Below are 18,091 nucleotides of genomic sequence, written 5' to 3' on the forward strand. Positions count from 1 at the left end.
GAATGGACTGGTTGAAGGTGCTCTTTCCAAGATGAGGGGCTCAAACTTCGAACAAGAGTCAATGGCATGGATACGCTGAACTAGATAGAGAGGAGATTCTTCCCAAATGGTCCGGGTGCCTGATGTGTTGGGACTCACTTGATAATATAGCAGGGGATTCTAAAGTGTGTTTTTCACAATTACGTCAGAGGTCATGGTTGAAAAATTTCCTTGGTCGATCAAGTTTTATGCCACGTGTTTTAAGGTGAAATAGTGATCCATTATATGACACCTGGCTTAATGGTACGCACAATACTAGTTTGCATTATAGGTTAGAGGCAAATGATTCGGCTGGGGCCTTAGCAGTAACAGAGTAAGAAGTTGCTTATGAACTAACATTGTTAACATCTCGATGTAAATTTGATCTATTAGTGCGAACCACTTGGGCTCCCAGGCCATCCCTATTTGTCAACCATGATTGGGGTATTGTGCGTGTCATCTTAGCCATTCTTGTTGCTGTTAGGTTATTCCTTTTAAGGAGAGAATGGTGTGCCTTGGGTAGAGGTGACAAGTTCTTTCGTTAGATGGGGGATATGAATACTTTCATCACCATTCTTGTATCCAGTAGGCTTTCCTCACACTATCGACTATACTAGGGAGGCCTGATGAGGTCACTAATGGGATATCATCCCAGCCCTTATTCCAACTTCAACTTGTTCCTCGGTGTCGGTAAGTTAGGTAAAGTTGGTATATAGATACGAGACAAGGTATTTAGAGATACTTGAGTTTGTTGAGTGGATAATCGTAGAGATTTGCTCCTTAATGTAGGTGTCTTCATTCTGACGGTCATGGCCTGCCACCGTTTAACATAAGACAATAATGACTCATCATTCCCTTGCCTAAGGTAGTAAGATCCGCCCTTCTGGGTGTTGAGTTAAGATTGTACACAAAATGATAAGCAAATACTTGAGAAAGTTTTTCCCAAGTCTTGATTTGATGGTCGTCTAGTGATGTGTACCAATCTAACACATCACATTTCAAATATTTCTAAAATAAACGAATCAATGCTCTGTCATTCCCTAGCACAACATTGAGCTCACAACAAAATGTTCTTAGGTTGGTTATGGGACACCCTATACCATCATATCCTTTAAATTTTGGTACCTCAAAGTCTCGATGTGCCTTTACATCAGGAAAGGGACAAAGGTCCCTAAACTTAATGGATGGGAGATTCACCCCATGGTGCTTCTGTAGTTTTCTTTCCATCTCTTGCAGTTATTTAATTTCAGAGGGACTAGATGAGAGGGGTTTTGCCCCTTACCAATCCTGCTCTGTATCCTTCTTTTAATAGTTGACCTTGTTGGTACCCCTATGACTCATGTTTTGAGTACGTTGGACCTAGTTATTTCTATTGTTATTGAAAGTTGGTTGGACTGGGACTGGGAAAGGAGACTGAAAAGAAACTCCGGTTGCAGGAGGATATTGAAAATGACTGAAATTCTTGTTAAGGAGAGAATTTTGGAATTGATCGAGAGTCCAGGGTTTGGGATGATGGATCTGACTCCCATTCGTGGGATCATATTGGAAGAAACACCCCGAGGTAGATGGTTGTGCTGGCTGGAGGTCTGCATTGGAAGGGTATCGAAAGTCGTACACGAACCTTGATTATTGTTGTTGGACTGAATTGGAGGCTAGAAAAAGGATGAGAACCGGTTGCTGTGCTGGGCTAACTTGGGTGCTGGCTGTTGGAACTTGTACTTGTGAAAGCTGGTGAAGAATTTCTTGCATGATCTTCATATTCTAGGCTAGTTGTTAGATGCAAGAGACCAACATTGATCCTACTGGATGCGGTTCCGGAAGAGTGGCTTCGAACATTTCGAGAGCTAGGAATGGGATAACTCTTTCTTCCTCGTAGTTTGCAATGGTTGTTTAAGATCAGATTCAAATTGGGTTGTAGTGCAAGGTATTTGGTTGAGAATGTTTGACTTGAACAAACATAATGGTTCTGATAAATTTTGGATTTTTTTTTATTTTTCATTTTTCTCTCTGTTTTTTTTTTTGGGGTATTTTTAGGGATTTACGATGAATGCTGGATGCAAGTACATAAGAATTGTCGATCATCAAGAATTCTTGAGATCTTATTTTTCATGTTGGGTTACGACTAGTGTGACTAGTAGATCCCGAGTGAAGTTGCCATTTTGTGGATGCTGGATCACAGGTGGAATCGACTCATGCTTCCACGGGTGCCCTTTTTTAAGGGCTTTGTGCTATGTTTGAAAGAGTGTTATATTTGACTAGAGTCACCACTAGCTAATTAATCCAATTCCAAAGTCTATTAGACCCTGTAGAAATGTTAGGATAGGAAATTCGAGAATCCACTGTCCAAAGATTCGGGGTAAGGGACCATGCTTACAGAGTGGGAAGGTATTAGGCACCCACTTTGCACATATAAATGTATGATCTCTACTTCACAAGATTTGACTATTCTCAAGGGTTAAGAACTAGTTCTTACGCACGAATGATGCAATGATATTTGTGACATTGTGTTGAATGGAGCATTTACGAAAGGCTATAGTCTTAACTAAATAAATCCACCTAGACTACCCACTTGTCGTGCATAAAACTAATCAGTTCAAATTTTTGATGGGCAAGATCCAACTAAGTTGGCAAGCCACAGAGCATACATTTAAATTGATCGGGTGTCAAGTGTTAAGAAACGTAATTATAAGATAAGTAGGGGGTTGATAAGGAAATGAATGTTGCACAATACTAAAGCAAGATTTGATGAAGCTAATAGAAAATTGAATGGCAGGATGGACAATTATGTCACAAGGATTGGATTAAGTGGCTTGGATTGAGACTTGGTTTGCTTAGGGGGCTAGGGATCTAACTGGATTAGGCTAGACCTAGGCTAGGCTCTCTTCTACTACTCTTTTCTCTCATTGGTGGAGAGATGGAATGGCTAGGCTAAGGATGGCTTAAGGGAATTGAGGGATGAGGAATTGTCTTGGTGCTTTCAAATTTTCTGGGATGCTTGAAATGACCTAGTTTTTCTATAATTTTGGGTAAGTTTAGGGTTGAAAATGACATAGAGGGTCTGGATTTGAGATTTTCCATGTGGCAACATCTCATGACTTGAATGAGTTGGTAAAATGGTAAATATGAACAAAGGAAAGGGGCATCGGAGTCCATTCACACTACCACATGGATGAGGGTTGCAAAAGGAGGGTCTCCACTCCTGTGAAGACTTCTGCTTTGATAGGAGACATGCCACGTGGCTAGTGGCCTAAGGGGAGCTGCCAATGCCACATGGGGCCTCCTACTTTAAGTAGGGTGGTTCCTGTACACATGTGGAGGCTTTACCCCCAAGGGGGATGTATTGATGTTCGGCTCTGAGATCCAACTTGGCTTGGATGTTGGCTTGATTTAGGCCTAGTTTAGGGTGGGGTCTGACTAGGTGAGTTAATTGGCTAGGCTGATCGGGTGAGTTTACTTGGCAGATTGACTCAGGGTTTGACTAGGTTTTTCAAGGTTAGGTTTTGGTTTTAGGGTTAGGGTCTGAATAAGGGATTAAGGTTTGGATAAGGTTTATCCAACTTCATCAACTTGTCGACCCAGGGTGGGATGTCTATAATACCCTACTGTGAAAGAAGTACGTTGATCCATTTTACACATGCACATATGATATAATCCTTTCACTATCTAGGCTACCCATTATAGATCTATATCTGACGTTGATTAAGTAGTAGGCCAGTAGATTTGGACCATTAGATCATCATCAAGTACGATCATAATATATAATTTTAACATATAAAACAAAACTTTAACAATTGAAAACTTTTTAAAAGTTGTTTAAAACCTTTAAAGTGCTAGGCTTATTAGTAAAATCACTTGATGAGTCCTAGATCTAATCATATCTAGCTCTAAACAAGTCCCACGGTAAACCCAATGGCTCCCTTATTAGCCTGTGCAATAATTAATAAACCTTGGTTGACGCACCTAGCATTATCAACTTTCAGTGGCCTCTAGGAAACTTAGTAAAGTAAACCAAAGCAGCCCAATTAAGATCTAAGACCCTCACATGCTCTTAGGTCCAAGGATTGATCAACTTAGGCTATGATCACATGATCATTGTCTAGGCCGATAGGCTCCCGAACCATGAACTTGAACTTTGACCCACCAATGTAAGTGTTTAAGGGTTTAAAATTAGAATTCTATATCCATGGCATACTCACACACCTGTGTAGGGTAAGGGTTGAAGGCATAACTGACACCAAGTCAGTTCCCGATGGTGGAGTCCTTTCATCTTTACCCACGTTAGTACCCTCATACAATATGATCATACATGTCCATGAATGATGTCTATAGATGTGTCCTAAGCATCCTTGCTGGTCAAGGCTCATTAGAGTATGGAGATCCGTGGAACAAAACTCTCCCTAGTTAGCAAGCACTGTGTTCAATCTTAATAAATCCTTCTTGTAAAGAGGAGATACCCTATAGAGAGAACCCTAAATGCCCCTCTTTGGGCATCACTGGGGGAGAGAGAGAGCGAGAGAGAGAGAGAGAGAGAGTAGTAGTTCCATCTCCTTTCCTCCATCATCATCCTTCTTTTTTTGTTTGTCAAGTTAATATGTGTGGAACATGTTTATTTGTATGGGTTTAAGAAGATTACCTCTGGTTATCCTTGGGCACTTGAGATTGGACACAACGGCCAATAACCAAGGGATGTGATCTCAGTGCCCTTGCCATGACCACACATGCTCTAAGATAAGCCTGTGGTATTTGGAAAGTGGTCATATTATGTTAGGGGACTGAATAAGTGTCAGGATAGATAGTCTCCACCATCGGGGGCCAACTTGGAGTTAATACGCTTTCAACCCATCCCACATGAGTTTATAAGTGTGATATGGGTGGTTGAATAGACCATTGGTCAGTTGATGTGTGAGTGGAAAGATCTTAATTGAAAGTGCTTTAGCTTTCTTGGGCAGCCTTGATCACTAATCACTACCTTTTCAAAGGTCACGATTACTATCCACCCTCATTATACGATCCATATCACTATCTAATGACTTTTGAACAATTTAGATATGTGGACATTAGATTGTGCTCATAGGGACCTTTTTAGGCTTTCTTGTATAGTTATGACTTGAGGTGTTATACATTTGACTTGGAGTCGCCACTAGTCAGTACTCAGATTTCCATAATCAGCTACACCCTATAAAACCTATGAACCAGAGAATCTAAGAATTCCCTTGTCCAAATGACTCCTGATTCGCGACTTGGGATTCTAGGCAAGGGGCCACTGTGATAGAGAGGTAAAGTGTTAGGCACCCTCTCTACTTGTACTAACGTACAATCTTTATTTTATAGGACTCAATGAAATATAAGGGATTTGGTTAGTTCTTACATTGAGCAAACAATGATATGCTATGAGATAATGTGATGCTTGCTTCTAGAGAGGGATTAAAAAAATTCTCTGCCTAGACCCACCTGACTAAAGAAGTGATGAGACTCTACTCGACCTAAGATTTTGATGGGTAGGATTAGGGAATTTTGCGAGTCGTAGAGCATAACTCAGATAGACTAGCATGGTGGGTTCAAGATATGTATGGAATGCAACGGTAATGCAATCACAACATCCTGTCCCAATCAATCCGAGCTTTTGATGGGCAAGATCTGAAATTTCAGTAAGCTGCAGAGCATACACTTGGGTAGACTAGGAGAGTAGGGGGTTAGAGATGAAGCGATGATGTATAATGTTAATGCTTGAATGAATGAAGCTGATCAAGGATACCTGAGTGGGTGAATGGGTTGTCACAAAGATCGACTAGAGTGGGTTGTATTGGCCTTTTGGTGGCTCAGGTGGCTAGGGTTCAAGCTTGCTTGAAAAGGTTTCTTCTCCTTCCACTGTCATTCTTTCCTTGGTGGATGGGTGGTTATGGGTTATGGAAGAGAAGATGTAAGATTTGAGAGATAAGAGATTGATGAATGGAAGATGGTTTTCAAATGAAGAGAAAATGGGTATTTATAAGTGTGGGGGATGAACTTTGTGAATTTTGGAAAGTTTGGGGGCTAAAAGGGGCTGGGAGGCTGTGATTAGCCAAGGGCATGGGTGTGCCATGTGGCAACACTTTTTTGGCTAAGTGATATAGAGCGGGTCATGGATAATTTCATGGCTAAGATGGACCAGAAAAGGCTCAATCAAAGATGGAGATGATCCGGACCGTTAGAACTTAAAACGGACTTATCTCATAAACAAGAATGAGCTATCGGACATACCATATATGATTTTGGGGTAAGACGAGCTACCTTAGCCACCCAACATTGCTATGCTGGGTTGCACATGCCAAATTTGTGAAATACCATTAGATCGACGGTCGAATTCCTGTTTTCATTTCATTTTTACTATTTGTAGTAAGTTTTAGTTTGAGTATAACTCTTCATCCGTTGGGCTTAAGGAGTTGCGTCCAACATGAAATGTGCTTAAAATAATTAGGAGAATAACATGGTTAAGCCAAATAGGACACTTACTATTTTTGGTCAAAGACCATGAGGTCTAGTGGAAATCACGACCGTCTATAAATTGTAAGTTTACTATTTATAGTAAGTCATGATTTCTAGGAGTTTTAGTTGTAATTTAATTCCAAAACTTCTCCCTAGGGTTCGTAGACTTATTTAAAGAGTTGTAATCTCATTTTTCATCATAAATAAAAAAAAATTTGAATTTTATTTTCCTTCAATTCCTCGTGGATTTGAGGTATCTTTGTGAGGAGTCTAAAGAAGTTCCGTGGATTTGGAACAGTTATCCTTGAGGAAGACGATGCTCGACCTCATCACGCCCATCCCTGCATCACTAAGGGCCTTGGTATGGGGCGTAGTTTGGTGGAAAACTAGGGGCAAAAGTGTTATTTTAGCCCAAGCGAGTCCTACGAGGTAGTTTTTCATTTCTCTCGATTCTACCTACCCCGCAATAAAATATCACGTAATGTCATATAGTGGGTGGCGCACCACTTAGTGGATGGGTCCTAAATTTCATTGGGGGCCCTGGTGAGGTCTAGGTATCCCATTGATTTGGTTCCTTCTGCTTTATTATGGTCCTAATGCTAAATGAGCCTAGGCTTGGGCTTAGGTTTAGGGGTTCTATAGTGCTTAGATTAGTATGTTAGCCTTGGGAGGAGTGTGAAAAGGCCAAGCTCTAAGTCCTGGGGTGAATAGGACAATGCCAAATTAAAAAATAAATGTGGAATACAAAGATAGTCCTGGGGGGGGGGGGGGGGGTGAATAGGACAATGCCAAATTAAAAAATAAATGCGGAATACAAAGATAGATAACACAATCAAATAATAAAATAGCACTAGATGAGGGTGGGTTCCATCTCGTCACCGTGGCTTGCCACACGCTCTCATCGATGGACCGCAAAAAGATCCTCATTCTAGCTTTCCAATAAGTATAATTGGAGCCATCAAAAGGTGGAGGCCTAGTAATAGAGAGGCTATCAAAATTTGACATATTATAAGCTCGAGATCGGTTAGCTCAAGAAATGAGTCCAAATAAAAAATGAGTTGTTAAGCTCTGATACCACTTGAAAAGGCCAAGCTCTAAGTCTTTGGGGGGGGGGGGGGGAATAGGACTGTGCCAAATTAAAAAATAAATGCGGAATACAAAGATAGATAACACAATCAAATAATAAAATAGCACAAGTAAATAGCAATCTTAAATGCACTAGTCTTGAGAGATTGGTACAAACTGAGTAGTTCTAAGGACAACCTAATACTAAAAACCAAAGGCTTATGGCAGGACAACCTTACTAGAACGTTTGTAAGTATTAAAAACTCAAACCAATAAAGTGGCAAAGGTAATAACTAAGTTATTACAATATTCACCACAATTGCATAAGGTAAATTACACCATTCACACACATAACCAAATCCAATCATCCACCACAACTCCAGGAATTATGGTGGTTCATTTGTGTGTACACCAACTGTTAGCAAATAGCCACACAACTACTCCACTCCCAATATCCACACTCATGGGATATTGGCTTCACTATGAAATAAGGTTTTCCAAGGTTCACCTTAAAACCTTCACAATCATGTCTTTTAAATGGGCTTACACAATTACAAAAACTCCACAATTAGTTTTTCCTAGCTGAATCTCACAAACCAAAAATGCAGAAAATTAAAATACTTATCTAAAGATTCTGATGTAGCCCAGTAGAACCAATTCGATGTAGTCGTAGATATTCAATGTCCGATCTCACAAATGAAAGGGTTCTAGGTTTAAATGATTTTTAAATTAATTAACCTGGGCTAACTTGATTTGATTTTGATCTTAAAAGGGTAAATCACATTCCCCTTTGTAATATAATAGAATCGAATAAAGATTACAAAATCAAATACAAAAATCTATAAATAGAATCTAAAATGAATAAGTAATAGCTTCACAATTGTAGGAACGTATCTCCCAGAGTGATGGCTTGATTAGGCTTGGAATGAATGAAAAACTCTGAGATTCGTCCTCTATTTATAGGTTAAAATACTATTCCCTCGACTGGTTTAAGGGTCGGTTCGACTAGTTGAAGCACTAAGCAATTTTCAAAATTTCTGGCACGATAAGATAAACCCGTTACTCGACTGGTCGAATGGCCGAGTGGCCTGCTCGACTAGTCGAGTGGGACCAAAAAAGCTTGCTGGACTTAAAGTCGAGTACTGCACGATTAGTCGAGACTGTTCAATCGACTGGTCGAGCAGTGTCCATGACTGGTCGAGCCATAACAAAAAATTTCTAAAAAATCTCAACAAATCTTGGACTGGTCGAGCCAGTGCTCGGACTAGTCGAACAAAGACTAGGACTAGTCGAAGAAAAGCCTATAAACTTATACATTGACCCAAATTCAATATGTAATCAATATGACCTATCCTATGGTCAATTTAGGGTCATCCATACCTTGTTTGTGAGTTTGAAACATCGAAACATCGATCACTTCGAAAACTTGAAGTATATGAGCCTTGTCCTTGAAGTCTTAAACTTGAGTTAGACTTAAGGTAGTGATCTTTAACTTTAGTTTGAGCTTCAAACTTTAGTTCTTGTACTTGAGCTTTTTGTCTTGAACTTTGTCAACGTTCTTCAACTTGTATATGTAGAAAAGTTCGACGATGATATGGACAACTTAAAATGCATGAAGATGATCTTTCCAACTTATCCAAACATGATACAGATTCTAAATAGTTTGGTACAATAAAATTTGACAAATCCAGGTGCTGGATTTCCAATATAGCACTTACAATCTCCCATTCTGTCAAATTTGTGACAAAAACCAACTAAAGAATCATGCACTAGTTCAATAAAGAATCATGCACCAGAAATGCTACAACAACTCACTACAACTCCCCCACAATCCAATACTCCCCCTCAATCCAGGCGAAGTGATTTGTAGAGTACTTGTATTAATCAAATACATATCAAAAAAGAAATATATTTCCATATATCTCTACAATTATATCTCCACAATCACACATCCCCAATGATCATATACATATAACATCAAGAATCATATCACATTTCTCCCCCTTTTCGTCACAAAAGACAAAAAACTACCCAAAAAAGGGGCAAAGGATATAAACCACGTTAGATTTTTTCTACGGATATGAACTGTAGCTACAGTTACTATGGTTTTAATCCGTAGCTAAAAAGTTGTCACAACATTAATAATTAACGGTGTTATAAGGGGCTCTATAGGGTCTAAAAAAATATGTGTTCTATCCAAGCCGTACATCTATTTTGAATTATTACTTTTGTGCATGAAATAAAAAATCAGCTAGATCGAAGGCTCAAGCGGATCGCACGGTAGGAAACATGGAGATTAAATTACATTTGCTTCCTATAGTGTGGTTTACTTGGGCCTTCAATCTACCTTAAGTTTGGGATCATGAAATAAAATATTTTACTAAAATTAATGGCCAGAATGGATAAACCAAATACATTGCGGTGGGCGCCACGGATCCCCTGTCAGAACCGTCCACGTCCGTCTCACGAAACACGCCCAAATTTAGGCACGCGCTCAAACAGAGCCGCGCCCAAATAGTAATGTCCATTTCTCTCCCTCTCTCTCCCTCCGTTTCCTATTCCCCTCTCTCTCTCTCTCTCTCTCCGTTCCCCAATCCTCCCTCTCCCTCCCGATCTCTGCTCCATATTTCTCATTCTCCTCCCTTTCTCTCCAATATCTCCTCTGTCTCTTCTAGCTCTCTCCATTGCAGCAGCCGTGAAGATCATAACCCAAGAAACACCCGCCATTCAAAACCCTTCTGTCTCTTCTAGCTCTCTCCATTGCAGCAGCCGTGAAGATCATAACCCAAGAAACACCCGCCATTCAAAACCCTTCTCATATCTTTGAGGCATAGGTTTGATATTTTCCTCTCTTTATGTCTCTTTTTCTATCTTTCAGATTTGATGCATGCTAACTGTTTGATGAAATGGCATGCTATCTGTTTGATGAAATGGCTGGATGAAACGGCGTGCCATCTGTTTTTCTAGCTTTTTCCTGGTGGTAGATGGTGTGAAAGCTAGCCTGTTGGACAATCCCAACTAATCAACTAACTCCTAGCTTTTCTAGTTCTTTCCTATCATCTCAAGTACCACAAGAATCTCAAGGTGACCAGAGAAACAACCCTCCAACTGAGGTTCCCAGAGCGGATTCAGGTTCGGTATCCATCTCCAGCAATGATGGCAGGAAGGTTTCTTGCGAAGACATTGAACTTGTAAGACAAGTTAATACATTTTCCCATGACTCATGTGCTGTTAAGTTTTTGGAAGATCATAAAAGATAGTAAACTGGAGGTAGTAAACTGGAGGAATCTTTGCTCATCCTGCACAACCGTGATCGAGGTTTGTTCTTTTACTACTATTTTTCCTTTTTTATTTTTATTTTTGATGGTTGTGAGGAATGTAGATTATTTAAGCTTTCTGAATTGTTGGATTTGATGGCGTTGCTGAATGGTATTTGACGATTTTCGAATTACGAATTTATGAATTAGGATATTCTTTTGTATTGATATTGATTTTTAAGTTTTACAAAATTGGTAATATCAGTGATGGAAATTGGGTATTGGGTGTTGTTCAGTAGAAAGAGTACATGAGAATTTCATGGGAAGGAATTGAATGTTTCTAAGTTACTAGATATCAGAGTAAGAACATATGCTTGGAGTTTTTCTCATCCTGCAAATAGCCATGATGAGTTGAGGTTTGAACAACTATAGATTGTTCAATTTGATAACATTGATTACAGAATTCTGTGATTTTCAAATTCACAGAGCCAATTGCTTTGTACTGGCTTTCTAGTTTGTGAAACGGCCAACAGGAGTTTTATGTGGGACTCATTATCTATCTGTGTATTATATTGTTGGGCATTTTCTTGTATGGGTTGATGACGGTTTTGTAATGGCTCGAAAGAGGGCCTGAAGATTAGGACCAGAAGCTATTGAATTCTTCTCTTGAATTTTCTACAAGTTGGTATTTTGTATATATTTAATTTAACATGAATCAGCTGGCAGATCAGTTACTTGAGTTTTAATTGTACATATAGCCAGTTACTTCAAACCAGTGACAACGTACATTCCTTGCATTGTGTGAGAACTAAATGCAAACTAAATAAATGCCTATGAATATTGAAAAACATCTATCTATGATAAATTTTGTTCTTAAAATTCTGTTTGTATTTGTATATTTACTGGTTGCTCCAAAAAATTCTGATTTTGAGGCTGTGACTTAACGACAGTAACTTCTACATACACTGAGTTAATCTGGGTTGCTTTAGTTTCTAATTTTGATTGTGCTGAGAGAAGATAGGAATAAGGATGGATTTTATTTTAATTGAATTCTTATACGCGACCGCCATGCATATGTGCCAACATGGCCTGCATGTTCAAGGTGTGAGCCGCTCATCAGGTGGGCCCATATGTCAGATGCCCCAGCATCAGAATTGGGCAATTCAATCACCAGGTGAGATGTAACATGTGCTAAATATGGTGGACGCCCTTTCATGTCTCTTCTGGCGGTTGGATTTGCCCAACTTTTTTGCTAAGGCACCTGCATGGTAGGAGCCCACCTGATGAGTGGCTTGTATGTTTGCACATGTACATGTGATCACGCATGTCGTCTTGACTCTTAATGCATATGGCACATTTCAATTTCTCTAATAAGGTATGTAGTTTTGTATGATTGCTTGCCATTGACTCTTGATGCACATGACCCATTTCAGTTTCTTTAATAAGGTATATGTAGTATTGTATGATTGCTTGCTAGAGCAAAGAGCAAAACAACTTTTTTAGCTATGTTGTTGGGCCCACCTTTATGTGTTCCAGAGGTGTTCTATGATTGCTTGGCAGATGAAAGAGCAAACCAATATTTTTCCTTGGTTGTGGGGCCCACCTTTATGTGATCCAGACCATTTATGAGGTTTTTTATGATTGCTTGGCAGAGCAAGGAGCAAAACATTGTTCTTTTTTTTTGTGGGTCATGTACTGGTAAAAGAACATATAGTCAACAGTTAGATCCTTTCCACCGAGGTTTTAAGACTCAGACAAGTCCCATGCAACTCGTCCAAGTTGACTCAGATTCAGTCGGACCTAGTCTGGTTCGACACTACAATTAGAACTAAAAATAAGGGGTGACTTAGATGGAGTCATATGTCCACCAGGTCTATTTTTGTTTATGAATTGCCATAGAAAATGTGTAGGGTGCTTAATTTAGCAACATGAGTTAGTGCATAGACTAGATGTGATGTACATTCTTCTGGTCAGAAGACTTTATGGCACAAATCCTTGAGGTCATTACATATTCTCAATATAAGGTGTCGAGATGTTGATTCTTTCTTCAGTTTTTGTCCATGCATGCATGCTTCTGCGAATAGTCTTTGACTAGGTTTGTAGGTCCAATCTCGGTTTTTGTAGTCACCAGAGTTAGTCTGATGGTAACTGATCCAGTTTTGGCATGCTCATGGTACAGATGAGAAACTGTAAAACCACAGGGTCTCTCCTATTCTAGTGCTAGATGCTAACACAGAGGATCAGGGCAAGATCACCTCTACAATGATTGATCTCAACTCAAGGCCAAACCGGATTCATGGGCAACCTTCAAATACACAGGTATGCATGTTATTGTCTTTCAATATGATATGTATATTTTGGTTTCGTTTTTTAGAGGTTGTGAAGCTAAAGTTAACCAATCTGCTAGTTACGTGAAGTTTAGTGTATTTTTGTGTTCATAAGGTGCAGGGGATGAATGCTTTAAGCGATAGCCATCATGAGTGTGCAAGTGTAGTTCCAGTGGGATCTTGCAATCAAGATCTAGAGAAGTAAGCAAGGTAGATTCTATTCTTCTCATTTATGCTAGTTCATTGGTCTTTTTGTTTAACCATTTCTTGGTTAAAGGAAAAAAAAGAAGATAAGGAGCCTGACTCCTTTGGCCTTCTGAGTTTTGGATGTCCTAAAAAAGAAAAAGATTAGAGTTGTTTAGACTAATCATGGGTTAACATCTATAAACCAATGCCATGGTGCATGGGGTGTTTTTTTTTTTTTTTTTTTTTTAAATTTATTTATTTATTTAAAGCAGGAGTGCATGGGACTGAAATGTACAATGCATCTCTTGAATTTTTGGGGGAATGCATGGGAACTGTTATACATGTTTTGTTGAGTTCTTTTGAAATGCTTCATTTTGTATGGTAAAACTTTCTTTAAAATGATGCTGAGTTAAGAAAAAAGGAAAGAAAAAGGATTGTGAGTTATGATTTCTTGAGATATTTAGAGTTTCATGAGTTGTATAAAAGTTCACACTTTGTTAAAAGCTAGGGAGGGTCTCAGTTGCTAGCTTGTATACTCATTTTATGATCCCATATGATTTTCAGAACAACATGTATCCTTCTATCAGAAAATTTTAATATTTCTATTATTAATTTCCATTCTCATTAGATTTGATACTTTTTCTTGTAATATAGATAAAGTGTTTTAAACTGGAGAATCCAGGGTATGATGATTGTTGATCTGGTTTTGATAAAGTGTTTTAAAGTGTTTTACATGCCATCACATGTGCCTTAGCTAGAAAACAACTGCAAGATCTAAGCTGTCCGTCAATTGGGCCCTGTTCCTAGTCAAATCTAGCAGTTGAATATCCATCAGATGGGGCAAAGTCTAGAAAACAAATGGACAGCTAAAACATGCTTGGACAGCCATCAATTTGTCCCATATGTAGTGCCCTACACAATCATATATACAGATGGGTCATAGCCCCAAAATCAGGGGAATCAACTATGTTAGTCATCTGATCATCAAGTGGGCTATTGTGTGTGCAACTGCTATTTAGATCCTCAACCATCCACTTTTCAATAGTCTATATTCCTGGATATGTATCATTTTGAATAGCCTAATTTTTTTGGAATCATGCAAATTCACTACAAGGTTGGTGTGATGAGTGGCCTGGATCCTGCATGTGTTTGGGTGCTTGTTTTGTAGTTGCAGCTTGTAAGTACCATTCCACGAATTCCATACTTTGTTATTTTTCTTTGTTTATCTGGTGTTATTTGGTATTCAAGCATGAAAGAGTATGAAGAAAAGGTAGTAGAATTGGCGAAAAATCGTCCCAATCTCCAGGCGCTTACAAATAAGCTCAAGGCAGTCCGAATGACTTGCCCCTTATTCGATGCAGCATGCTGGGTAAGTTACTAAGGAGATGTACAGGTACATGATATAGGAGATGTAGAGCTATTATTATAGCTTGCAAATGTTTCATGCGAATTAATCCTTGTGTTTAGTTCCTGCCCAAACTCCACCTGTTAGTTACATGCATGAAACAGGATTTGTAAAGTTGTTTTGTCTTACTCTACTCAACCAAGGGATCACATGGTGCTAAAAAAATATATGGAAACGCGGTGGTGCCCAAAATAGGTCCTTATCACCAGCAAGTCACTCGTATAGGTTTAAAACAAGCTCTAATTGAGGGCTTAAAGTTAATTGATGAGTCAGATGCAACAACTCTTTGGCACTGGAATGTAAGGTGACTATAGATGATGTGTTTGGGAGATGTCTACAGCAGGTGCCTGTGGATGAAACTGAACAATGGATGAGTCTTAGTTAATCTTTGACTAGCTACATGTTATGAGCCTTTGCCACTATCATAATGGCCCCAAGCACATAACATAAGCCCCCCTTTAAAAATGGGGGCTTTTTCTGAGATTAGTACCTGATAGTTGATTTCTTATGGTCTTCCATATATTATCAGATATTTATCTTGCCTTTTATAGTACTTGCATGAAATATTGTTGCAATCTCCATTTAGTCATAAAGACTTTCACTCATATTATTGTGTAACATAAATTTCTGGAATATTCTCTCTCTCTCTCTCTCTCTATTGTATATTCAAAGGGATGATGCATCTAATGGACCACAACAAAGTGAATGAAGATCTTGCAAAGTTGATGGAGATTGAGGGTCTGAATGTTCAATTGAGCTATGATGGCCTACGGATACCGGTAATTCTCTGATTATCCATGAATTTTGGATGGTTATCATGGTATGTTGGCTGTCCCCATTTTTAAATTTCTTAGAAATGTCATCTACACCCTTTTCCAACTTTTCTTTTTAAATATGGGAGAAACTAGAAAAATCAACATCATTGCCTGAATTGTTCAGCTCCATTAAACCTTTGTCTTCCCATTTATAATATTGAGATGTTTTGTCTGTTCATGCTAGAATTGCCCTATTCAATCATAAAAAATTTAATTCCCTCGACATTTTGGCTGCATTTAGCTCAAGCCATGGGAAAAATCATTCTTAGTTTTTGGGATTACTAGACTTATAAGAATTTCTGGAAAAACATGAAATGATTTTTATTTGTACAAGTAAGATCTCTTTGTTTCCAATATGACAAAAAAGAGCTCCATCTCACAAAATTTGGAAATTCTACAAAAGAGTAGAAGATCCAAAATCACAAATTCAACATATTAGACTCCATTTGGTCGTCACAAACCAAATGGAGCCTAAGCACCTTTTTAACTCCGCCAATGCAACTCCTTGCATTGTCGGTCCCAAGCCCGAGTAAAGGAGGAGGGAGAATGGGCATCAAGGTGAGTTGTGTACTTTTCATTCATTTTCTGAGAGGCAATTTAAAAATGCTTGATGGTTAGTTTTAAAGTTTTTCGGCTTCTTCTACTATCATTTGAGGACCTTAAAGGCTCAACTAACTTGAGATTTTTATATACAAGTTGATGTATTTTTAGCCCCACAGATCAATGTTGCCACTACAAGGTTTAATATTGAAATGGTAAAGTTTTTAACTATTTATTTTATCTTTATTTTTTCCTATTCTTCATAATTAATTTGATGTCTTAGCTTCCTGTCATTACCATCTAGACTTGTCACTATTTGTATATATGTCATCTCATGAGTCTTACTTTTTGTAATTTTCTTACCCCTGTAGTGATTATCAGAAGTAGTGGGCCATCATTGAAACATTACCCTTGTAGTGAGTCCAATCAAGGTATGGATAATACATGGTTTTAGTTCATGGTAAATGGTACCTTTTATTGTGGATCACCCTTGGACCAAAGACCTGGTACCTTTTGTTGTTGTAAGTTCCTAATTAGTTTGTTTCTATATTTGCATCAGAGCTATCCGGATGTTGAGCGGGGGTCCCTGGAAGGTGGGAACTGTCGTTATGATTATGATGAAGTTGTCCATTTCCTATAGACAACAATATGGGTGGCCTGACCATTTGGATAGGCCCGTGTTTATGTATTATCTCGAAATTGATGAAGCAGATCCGGATGTGCGTCGGAGCTATCTAGATGTTGAGCGGGGGTCCCTGGAAGGTGGGAACCACTGATATTTATTTTTTCCCTTCATCACTATCTGTGTGATCTTGTGAACAAGTTGGATGATAAATAAACATCACTACAGGCCCTAGAAAGGTTTCAATGATGGACATCATTATACCCACTATTTCTTGTGGTATGGCCCACCTGAGTTTTGGATATGATTCAATTTTGGTTTCAACCCCTTAAATGATCTGGAAAAGCAGATGGACGGTGTAGGTAAACTACATATATTTATAGTGGGTACAATGATTTCCTAACCCTAAACCTAAACTTGAAAACCTAAATCTAAACCCGAACCCGAACTCGAATTCCTAAACCTAAACCTATAACTTATAAACTAAAGCTAAACCTATGGCCTATAACCCTAAACCCTAAACCCCAAACCTAAACCCGAACCCGATCCCGAACCCCAATTCCTAAACCTAAACCTAAACTTATAACCTATAACTTCAATCTAAACCTATAACTTATAACCTAAACCTATAACCTATAACTTCAATCTAAACCTATAACTTATAACCTACCTATAACCTACACCTAAACCTAAACCTAAACCTATAACCTTAACCTAAACCTATGTAATGGCATGTGCGGTGCAACCCACATCAAGAGAGTAAGCAGTTTGCAAGATGTGGAGATAAGAGTATAATGCTTTTTAGGATTCGTTTGCAATATGTGGAGATATGGTATGACACTTTAGAGTTACAAGATGTGGAGATAGAGAATGCCACTTTGTTGGATACTTTTGCAAGATGTGGATATAAAGTATGACACTGGCATCTACATTTTAAAATGACAATGATGCCCCTATGTAGTGCGTCTGTGCTGGTAACTTCTAAACCATGTGTTGCAAATCAGCTAAGCACCTCCCAATACCTGAATACCATTTACCTTTGTTTTAGATCCCTTCTCATGTCCTAAACCTATAAATGCAAAGAAGCTCTATCTTCTGCATTTGCTGAAATTGACTGTCTGAAGGAAGAAAATTCTATAAAAACGTGAGCATTATTGCATTATATGGAGGGTGTTTACTATGTTGGAGTATTTGTTTCTTGCATATGAGGGCACGCTTTAGTTGTATGCAACCACTCTTCTTGTTGCAGGTCTCAGATAGTGGAATTGGAAATTCAGATCTCTTTTTTGAAGGAAGATCTTGAAAAGGAACATCTACGCTAGCATACTAGCCAGAGAAATTATGAAAGACAGGTTTACTCTTACTTTCTTCTCATAATTTTTATTTCCCAT

General features: G+C 38.7%; 1 long non-coding RNA gene across 1 annotated transcript; it reads left to right on the forward strand.

The window, feature by feature from the left end:
- Positions 1-11,619: 11,619 nt before the first annotated feature.
- On the forward strand, positions 11,620-13,775 carry LOC131257518 (uncharacterized). The gene is made up of 2 exons (XR_009177474.1): positions 11,620-13,124; positions 13,254-13,775. It is a non-coding gene; the product is annotated as an uncharacterized LOC131257518 (long non-coding RNA).
- The last annotated feature ends 4,316 nt before the right edge of the window (positions 13,776-18,091 follow it).

The sequence above is a fragment of the Magnolia sinica genome, chromosome 10, assembly GCF_029962835.1.
Source record: "Magnolia sinica isolate HGM2019 chromosome 10, MsV1, whole genome shotgun sequence".
Taxonomy (NCBI): Eukaryota; Viridiplantae; Streptophyta; class Magnoliopsida; order Magnoliales; family Magnoliaceae; genus Magnolia; species Magnolia sinica.